The sequence below is a fragment of the Cervus elaphus genome, chromosome 18 (genome assembly GCF_910594005.1).
Source record: "Cervus elaphus chromosome 18, mCerEla1.1, whole genome shotgun sequence".
Lineage (NCBI taxonomy): Eukaryota > Metazoa > Chordata > Mammalia > Artiodactyla > Cervidae > Cervus > Cervus elaphus.
This window is the reverse complement of record NC_057832.1, coordinates 106,913,171-106,923,340: the sequence shown is the minus strand read 5'-3', so window position 1 is coordinate 106,923,340 and position 10,170 is coordinate 106,913,171.

The following is a 10,170-nucleotide window of genomic DNA, read 5'->3' as shown; positions in this document are numbered from 1 at the left end:
ATCAAAGGACAAACAGAAAATCCTAAATAAGCCCTTAAGTTTGCTCTTGGGGTTTGACATACACGGATGCAGGAGACCATAAATGACATGCTTAACACAGGAAGGGGGAGCAGTCCATGGTACATGGGGTCCCGAGATACCCCTGCCCAAACCCCAAGCGGAGATCCTAACAGGTGCTGTGGTTACACATTGTTACAATGAAGTATCATCTACCCCTCAGCCAGAAGGCTCCCAGCTGTAATCAGATCACTTCCCTAAAATGCGGCTCAGAGGACTTTCTTTAGGAATAATTGGAACACTACCCATTTTTAAAGACAGAAATTCAGGAAAAGACAAGACACAACCTGCACACACAGATGCTAGCATCCAAAGAAACAAATGAACCAGTTCACAAACTGGGTCAAAGTCCAAAAACAGTTTCCTCTCTCCACAGGGTACCCCCAGCTCACTCAACTGCAAAACAAATCCGCTTATTTCAGAGAAAAAGCCCCAAACACAGAGGAAATGCAACTCCTTCCTCTCTCCAACAGGGTACCCCACTCAAACAGAAAGCAAACTGGCTTATACCAGAGAAAAAGCCTGCAAAGGAAAGAAAATAAGGTTCCTGGCTGTGCACACCGGAGTGACATCTTATTGCCGTCCCGCTGACGCTGGGACAGCCGTTGTTTTGGGGAATTTGAAACAGCAGGTCCTCGGACAAGACGAGGTCCTGAGGGCTAGCAGTCGGGTCAGCTGCTACGACCATTGCCGCAAGCCTCCTGCCTGGTTGCGCTAAAATTTGTTTACTGAGTCCAAGGTCCTGCTATTCTCCCAACGACAGGCCAATAAATTGAGAGATGACTTGTTGGGGCAAGAAATAGCAACTTGATTCAGAAAACCAGCAGACCAAGAAGATTGGCGGACTTGACTCCTGAGGAATCATCTTGCCTGAGTCAGAATCCAGGCTCCTCTTTACTGAAAGTAGAAAGAGCCAAGCCAAACCTTTCCTATTTCCCATCAGCCTCCTGGGGAGAGGTGTTCATTTCCTCCTCCCTGCAGTCATTCACTGGTGGACCTGTGGGCTACACTAAGGTATTTCAGCGTAATGCTCATTACCTAGGAGGCAGGGTTCCCAGAGATGGAGATTATGTATACTTTAAACCCTTTAGTGATAAACCCTGTAAGAGGGAAGAATACAAGGTTCTTCCTTATAACAACACAGCAAAGATAGTTGAATCAGACCCTTGCTGTAAAGAAAGCTGAGCACCGAAGAATTGATGCTTTTGAACTGTGATGTTGGAGAAGACTCTTGAGAGTCCCTTGGATGGCAAGGAGATCCAACCAGTCCATCCTCAAGGAAATCAGTCCTGAATATTCATTGGAAGGACTGATGCTGAAGCTGAAACTCCAATACTTCAGCCACCTGATGTGAAGAACTGCCTCATTTGAAAAGACCCTGATGCTGGGAAAGCGGGAGGAGAAGGGGACGACAGAGGATGAGATGGTTGGATGGCATCACCGACTCAGTGGACATGAGTTTGAGTCAACTCTGGGAGTTAGTGATGGACAGGGAGGCCTGGCGTGCTGCAGTCCATGGGGTTGCAGAGTCGGAGAGGATTGGACGACTGAACTGAACTGAACTTGCTATCTAAAAAAGGAGACAACCCAGTTGGCTTGACCATTTGTGATCCATTCCCTTATGTGAATGGGGACACAGGAGGGACTGTTACATGATTTTTCTTTTTTTTGGCCCAAATCAGTAATTGAATTGGTGGTGTCAAAGTGGCCTGAAATAGTATAGAATCACAAAATTAGGGAGTTGGAGAGTCCTCACAAAGCATATTTTGAAAGTTAAAAAAAAAAAAAAAATGGAGTTCAGGAAAGTTTAAGCTGGGAATAGAATCCCAGTCTTCAGATTCTTTCAGTATCTGTACCATTGACTCCAGTGATCGTCAACACTTCCATGGAAGTGGACCACTATTAACATGTGGAACACAGTAAGTGCTATGTTAATGTGGATTAATTTTTTTTCATTATTACACTTTTACTGCTAATGTTAATCTAAAGCCTCCAGAGCTTTATTATGTCCTTTGATAAAGTGTCATCTATATGATATATATACATATTAGAGGGCAGCAGTGAAGGGGTTATATACAGTCAGATAGCTATTGAGTGAAAGAGGATTTATGTTTGTAAGTGGTTTATTGATGAGTCTCAAGAAGGACCCAGTAAATAATACACCACCATTACAGCTGAAGTTCAAAGCCAACCCAGAAAAATAAATAAAAACACAATGGGACAAAGCATGAGAGCCCTAAATATTGCCTTTATCACTGATAAATCTGATATTGGATGTGTGGCTCATATTGGAAGACAAGTGGGCTTCCTATTACTGGCTTTTAGAGAGACACAGCCACAGGATGGCATCACATGTGGTTCTCTCAAAGCTCCCCACTCTTTAAGTGGAAAAGAAATACAAACTGAAACCACTGGGGTTTAGAAAATTCAACAGGAAATAAATAAATGACTAATCAGGAGGAATTAACCTTCTTTAACACATATCCCTCCTTTAATAACATTTGGACACATTATGCATTTTTTGTGCCAGTTACAGATGAAATATTTGGTTGAATAAGGAATTAGTGTGACTTATTGAAGATATATCTTATACTCTTAGTATTTTCTGATTCTAAACAATATGATAGAAAAATTGTTTGAAGCAGTAATTTCTCAGTTATTAACTTGACCTTTTCCTCTTTGATCCAGAGAAACAAAATGTTAATATCGAAAATACATAGTCAATTTCAATGTACACAGATTAGTTATCGATAGAACTTGCTAACGAATCCTGAGTTTACAAGGTGAGAACAACTAAAATCTCTTCTACAGGAAGAGGCTGAAACAGAAAATGAAAGGTAGTGACTTCCTTGGTGGTCCAGTGGTTAAGAATCCACCTTCCAATTCAGGAGATGTGTTTCGATCGATCCCTGGTCAAGGAACTAAGATCCCACATGCCACAGGGCAAGTAAGCTGCCGGAGGGCTGCAAACTACTGAGCCCACGCCTGCACACCACAACTAGAGAAAAGCTCATGGGCCCTAATGAAGAACCCACCTGCCACAGCTAAGACCCAAAGTAGTCAAAAATAAAATAAATAAATGAATAAAAAGAAAATGTATAAAAATAAAATAAAAATAAATAAAATAAAATAAATAAAAAGAAAAAGAAAATGAAAGGTATAAGGGAAAGGACAGAACTGTTTAAAGAATATTGGCACAGGCAGAAGTGATTTGATGGAAATTAAGTGTAATAATTTTTCCATTGCAACGGCTCTTTATTAATAAAGTGAGTTAGTTAAAGGAAATTAAAGAATGTTGCCAAAACTCAATACAGATGCTGAAATTCAGCATCAAAAATCCAAAAACCAAAACCCAGGTAGGTGCAAGTCCCTATGTTTGGTATTTGAAGAGATTATGTAATTACAACACACTCATCAAATTAAAGGGGAACAATATATGCATGTCAAGTAATAGTTGTTGTAGATGTATTTGCTGGCTACCCTACGACCTTCTGCCACCTCTATTTATTCCCTTTGACTGCCTCCCATATAGAGGCTGAAAAAAAATCAAATCTTCAGCTTACTAGGTGTTCCTTGCATGTTGATCACTTATGACCCTGTCATGGCTAATAATGTATAAGGGGTCTTCTGGGGCCTTTGGAAGGATTTATCCTTTCCCTACAAGAAAGAGGTGCTCAAGGAGAAGTCTTCTGTCCAGCACCACCCCGAGACATAGCCATCTTGTAGACACAAGTGCAGGACAGCAGTGTGGCAGAGACTCCACACTGAATCCAAGTCTTTGAGACACTGAATCAATGCCAGCAGCCACCTATTTCTAGACATCTCATTATGCAAGATAATGTTAGTCAGGTTTTCTGTTATTTGAAGCTGCAAGCATTCTGAATTAGCCCTATAGATGAAGGCCACACATTAGATAGTAATCTATCTACACATCTGAATGCCATCATGATTTTTCTCTAGCAGTTTGCAACTTCAAAACTTGAGCAATCATTATAATTCATTTCCCACAGATCAAAATGTTACAGAATGTGGCAACAATGTAATGAAAAATTTGGGAAGATGATGATTGAAAAAGACCAGAGTCTACTCTGGGTCAGGACTGGCTCAGACCTCAACTTGACCCCATCTAGTTGTGTGATCTCATCCAAAAAATAGGATAATGAGTCATTTACCTCATAGAGTTTTTGTGAGAATTACATGTGATATTTGTAAATTGCTTACCCCAATGCCTGGAAGATGAAGGGGATTATAGCTTTTTTTTTTTTTTACTATATACTTCTGAATTAATTTGCAAAATAAATGTTCAATTTTATAGTCATTTTTTTAATATTCACTTGCACTTTTCCAGCTTTTAAGGAAATCTTTATTTACTTGTCAAATATACTCGTTTTTCCTTTTTGACAAAATTCCTATTGGTGTGTAAGCTTTTCTTCAATTGTTATTCCAATTCTTTAGCTATTACTGCAGGAACCAAATATTGTACTCCTCTCACCATCTCGCTGTCTCACCTAACTAGGATGAGACCAAAATTAGTGTACTGCTAAGGAAGATGGGGGAAGGGAAGAGCATGGGAATGTCAAATTAACTGGAGACAGGTACTCAGCTCATGTGTCAAATCAGTGTCAGAGAAATTTCATCTAGCTGGGGCAAGGGAATAGCACAGACCTCAAGGTTGCACTGACGCTCTCATGCATGCACAGGTCAGTTCAGTTCAGTCACATGGAAAGCCAAAATGAAACAAAATGACCAAACAAAGAAGACTGGAGCTTCCTTTGGTGACTCAGTGGTAAAGAATCTGCCTGCCAATGCAGGAGACGTAGGTTCCATCCCTGGTCTGGGAAGATCCCACATGCTGCGGAGCAACTAAATCTGTGAGCCACAACTATTGAGACAGGGCTCTAGAGCTTACACTTCACAACAAGAGAAGCAACTGCAATGAGAAGGCTGCGCAAGTCAACCGGAAAGTAAAGGAAATTAAAGAACATTGCCAAAACTCAGTACAGATGCTGAAATTCAGCATCAAAAATCCAAAAACCAAAACCCAGGTAGGTGCAAGTCCCTATGTTTGGTATTTGAAGAGATTATGTAATTACAACATACTCATCAAATTTAAGACACTGAGATTATAAGCCTTGGATAACAGCAAAAATCTGCTTGCAAGTTAGAATTCATTAGAATGTTTAAATGGATAAGAGAAGGGATGGGGCTTGGGATGGGGCTTGGGATGGGGTGGGAAACAAAAGTGAGTTAAGCTACCGAGTTTGTCACTTAAGTAGTAGATAACCAGATTTTTCTTTAAAAAGCATGAGTTCCCTTTTCTCCAGCCACTTTGATGCGGGGAGCTACCAAAATATGGTTACCTTGAAGTCGGAGAGAAATCAAAGAATTAGTCACTAGCTAAGTTTCTCCTTTTCTATTCTGGACATGCAAGCATCAGAAAGATAAATTAAACACCCCTTTTAAAAGGGCAAACTCTAGCTTGAAAAGATTTTTATAATAGGGTTGAGAGCTTCTTGCACAAATTGATTTAGGGAGGCATTATAAATGAACTAATTAAAGCAAGTGGCCCATAGTTTTGGACCATTCTTTGAAAATACATGAAAGAGGAATTTTAAATTGTCAGTTTGTACCATGGTATATACTTCTTCTGAATTTTGCTTAAATAATACACTCTACTGAATCTGACATAAATCACAGAACTCAACATTTCCAAAGGTGAGCTCATCTCTAGTTGTCCAATCCTGTCTCACATCTCAAAGACTGGCATCATCATCCACAGAGGCGGAATCCTAGGAGTTATTTTTGATCATTTTTCCTTTCACCATACATAGCTGATCCACTGCTGCTGCTGCTTTTTTTCCCCTCTTTTTGTGGCTCGCATTTTCTTTGATCTTTGTGGTGGCCTGCAGGATCTTTAACCGTGGCATGTGAATTCTTAGTTGCAGCAAGTGGGATCCAGTTCTCTAACCAGGGTTCAAACCCAGGCCCCCTGCATTGGGAGTGTGGAGTCTTAGCCACTGGGCCACCAGGGATGTCCCCATCCACTGCTCCTTGACAGTGATTTTTTTTCCCTCAAATCTCCTGTTCCCCCACCAGTTCAGTTATTTCAGTCACTCAGTTGTGTCCGACTCTTTGTGACCCCATGGACAGTAGCACGCCAGGCTTCCCCATCCATTACCAACTCCTGGAGCTTACTCAGACTCATGTTGCTGATTTACTTATTCAAGTATGTGATTACCCAGCTAGGTCATCTCAGCTGGTACCCATGCTTCATTTTCACGCTTTCTCTTCTACCAACTCAATGCAGTAAGACCTTTCAAGTGAAAATCTGATAGATGGCACTCTGCAGCTTAAAACGGATTAAGGAATGCCTATGGAGAAGGAAATTGTAACCCACTCCAGTATTCTTGCCTGGAAAACCCCATGGAGGGAGGAGCCTGGTGGGCTACAGCCCATGGGGTCGCAAAGAGTTGGACACGACTGAGTGACTTCACTTCACTTCATAACAATAAAATGGGCTTCCCTTGTGGCTCAATTGGTTAAAAAAAAATCTGCCTGCAATGCCGGAGACTTGGATTCAATCCTTGAGTTGGGAAGATCCCCTGGAGAAGGGAAAGGCTACCCACTCCAGTATTCTGGCCTGGAGAATTCCATGGACTGTATAGTCCATGGGGTCGCAAAGAGTCAGACCCAAATGAGCGACTTGCACTTCCACTTCCACTTTCATAGCAATAAAATCAATTCTAACTTCCTTAAGAATATGGGCAACGTTATCCATAAATCTGACCCATGTTCATCTCTTTATATCAATCTCCTGTATAATCCCTTTCTAAGTATACTGTGTAATGAAAAAAAATGACAAATTTAGAATAAGTGGTCAGTCGTATTGTTTTAGTTTTTATGACTTTTTCACAGGTACACAGAGATAGAAAGCGATATATATGTATCTGCACATTGGCTTCCTTCAACCCAAACTTTTATTTTCTTGTCTAGATTTCCACTGAAATCTCCATTAGTGTCAATCAAAAATGTCAATCCACTAAATATATACCAGTTAGTCAGCAGGATAATGAGCGCTACGAATTTAACTTCTTACAGCAATTACCATCAATTTGCAGTTTGAAAGAATGAAAAATCTGAGAAATGTATGGCAGAATACATTATGATAAGAGACTGAAGTGACAACAGGTTGTGATTAAATGAGGTCCTCAATTCTGTTAATTTTCAGTATACTAGGGCTTATTTGCATACTAGATATATTTTATACCCGATTTAATTATCGGAAAGTAAGTTTGTCCCTCACCATTCTAAATAAAAATAAACAAGCTTCAGATTGTGCACGCTCTGTGTTCAAGAGAAGAAGACCTCAAGGCACACAGACTTGTGCCCAGAGGCAACCACTCAGAAAGCAACTGATTAGGTCACTCAATTCCCACTAAATTATTCAGAATTTCTAATGGAAATCAGATCCAACGTTTCCTGGTGTGGAGCAGCCCTTCTTGGTTACCCAATATTCAGCTAGCTACTCAAGAGCTTTTGAGAACAATAAAGTAAAAGGTAAAATATATTTTAATGGTGTTCACAGTCTCTTGGGTGATTTCTTGGCATGACGTTCCTCACTTCCTGACAGCTGCTGCTGTTGAGAAGAGACAGAGAAAGTGAAAGAAAGAAATCAATATTTAAATCTGAAACCGCCAGAAATTTCCACCAGGGGTGCCAGTACTAACTGGTTTGCGTATGTGTTTGGCCTTTCAAAAGCCCCCAGTCTTAAGAAGAGAGAAGACATTCTAAGTAAACAACTCATTAGGAATTACACAGCAAGTATGCATTAGCTCAGGACACTCATTTAATTTAAGGAAGAATATTCATGTGAGATTTTTGTCTAGAAATCTCAATAACAGAAGGAACTGTTGCATAAAGTAATGTGCCTGTTTCTCTCTCTCTCTTTCTTTCTCTCTCTTTCTCTCTCTCCCTCTCTCTCTCTCAACTGGAAGAGAATATTGATTTCCCAGTCTTGGCCACCAGCCCCACCTCTTCTCACTATAAGCATTGAGATGAATGAGTTTGTGTCTCTAAAAGCACTAAGCAATCTTCAAGAAAGTACCGCTTTATAAATTAAAAAAAAAAAAAAAGCTGTATTATTATTGGGGAGAAATGTTAGAGAGAAAGTTGGAGCTCTTATCAAAGGCTGTCGGTGCCCCGACATTTGCTGTCAGCTCTGAAAAGGTGGCTGTGAAACTCATTGTATCCAACCCTGGTTGGCTTAGGGCCCAGCCTACAGTGGGATTTCTGGCCAATGGCCCCGTACAGTGGGATGGCTGGCGCCTGGCCCAGGGATTAGAGAGCTTTCATTTCTTTGTCTCATTGATATTAGTCACAGAATCTCCCTTTTCATGCACAACCCAAACCCGTGCAGGGGTGGGGGGAGACGGCAGAAGCAGAAATTGCTGCAAATTCTGAGCTCTGGTACCCCAGGAGGAAGAAGAACATTTCCAATCCCAGCTCCGTTATCCAACATCTGCATCTACTTCGTTATGCACTTATAGCAGGAAATGGACAGTTCAGTATCTTTGAAAGAAAAATTGCTTTATAGATATAAGATACTGCCAATTCAGTTCAGTTCAGTCGTTCAGTCATGTCCAACTCTTTGCAACCCCTTGAACCGCAGCACGCCAGGCCTCCCTGTCTATCACCAACTCCCAGAGTTTACTCAAATTCATGTCTATTGAGTCGGTGATGCCATCCAACCACCTCATCCTCTGTCATCCCCTTCTCCTCCTGCCTTCAATCTTTCCCAGCATCAGGGTCTTTTCAAATGAATCAGTTCTACACATCAAGTGGCCAAAGGATTGGAGTTTCAGCTTCAGCATCGGTCCTTCCAATGAATATTCAGGACTGATATCCTTGAGGATGGACTGGTTGGATCTCCTTCCTGTCCAAGGGACTCTCAAGAGTCTTCTCCAACACCACAGTTCAAAAGCATCAGTTCTTCAGCGCTATTCTCTATATAGTCCAACTCTCACATCCATACATGACTATGAACAGTACTGCCAGTTAGCCCTGGACAAACAAGGTTTTCAGATTCTCCAGGTTTCTTCTGCTTCTGCCTCTCCCTTCCTCTCTCCTTCTCTTTCTCTCTGATGAACTAATGACTATTCTGAAATTTCATCTCAAGGAGCAATTTTGGTAAACATAATTTGTGGCCACATTTTCTTTCATTTCTAGATGTGTGTGTGTGAGTGTGTGTGTGTGTGTACCCTTTGCCAAAAGACCACATGTGATATGTCATTTGTGGACAGGTTTCCTTTGATTCCTTCTTGGCATGTGTGTGTGATTATGTATTCGTGTGTAGGTGTGTGGTAGGTGCTCTGCAGAGCATCTGTACTAATATGTCCTGGAGTCACATTCTCCTTGAGTCTTGGAAAATGTTCCACTGAGTTCCTCAGGCTAAACTTTAGTCTCAAATAATAATAATCGTGGCTTCAGTATTCATGCCCAATGGAAGCTGAAAGTCATTTCCAAAATAAGACAAGGGCTGAACCTTACTAAATAGCAACTGATCTTAAACCACAGAGCCCGACATATCAGAACAGGATGGCTCAGGCTCACATCCCTTTGCCTGACTCTCCTAAAAAAATCTTCTGATAAAAGAAAAGAAATACTAATGTCTGAAGGACAGTCTATGCTGAGTTCATGGACATAATCTTGCTCTTTTTCCATATACTGCAGAAATGCCATGAGGGAGCAATTAGTTCATCTCAAATACAAAATATGTATGTTTTCTGGAACCAGTTCAGTGGCAGAGGGAATCAGTGAGTGAGACAGTGAGAAAGAGAGGAAGGGAAGGAGGCAGAGAGGGAGGAGAGAACCTTAGATAAGATAGAAATGCCTCTGAAAATTTGTCACCATCCTCATTAGAGGATTAAACTTCTGCTTCCTCAGCTCTGACAGAGTAATAATGACATCTATCCTTATGTGTTCCTGATATATATCAAGTGAGAAAACATATGTGAAATACTTTGTAAAACTTATATTACTTACAGAAAGTGGTGTTGCTGTATGTAATACTTGAAGGTGACAGTTTTAAGAGGGAAAAGGAAAAGAAAGGTGGAT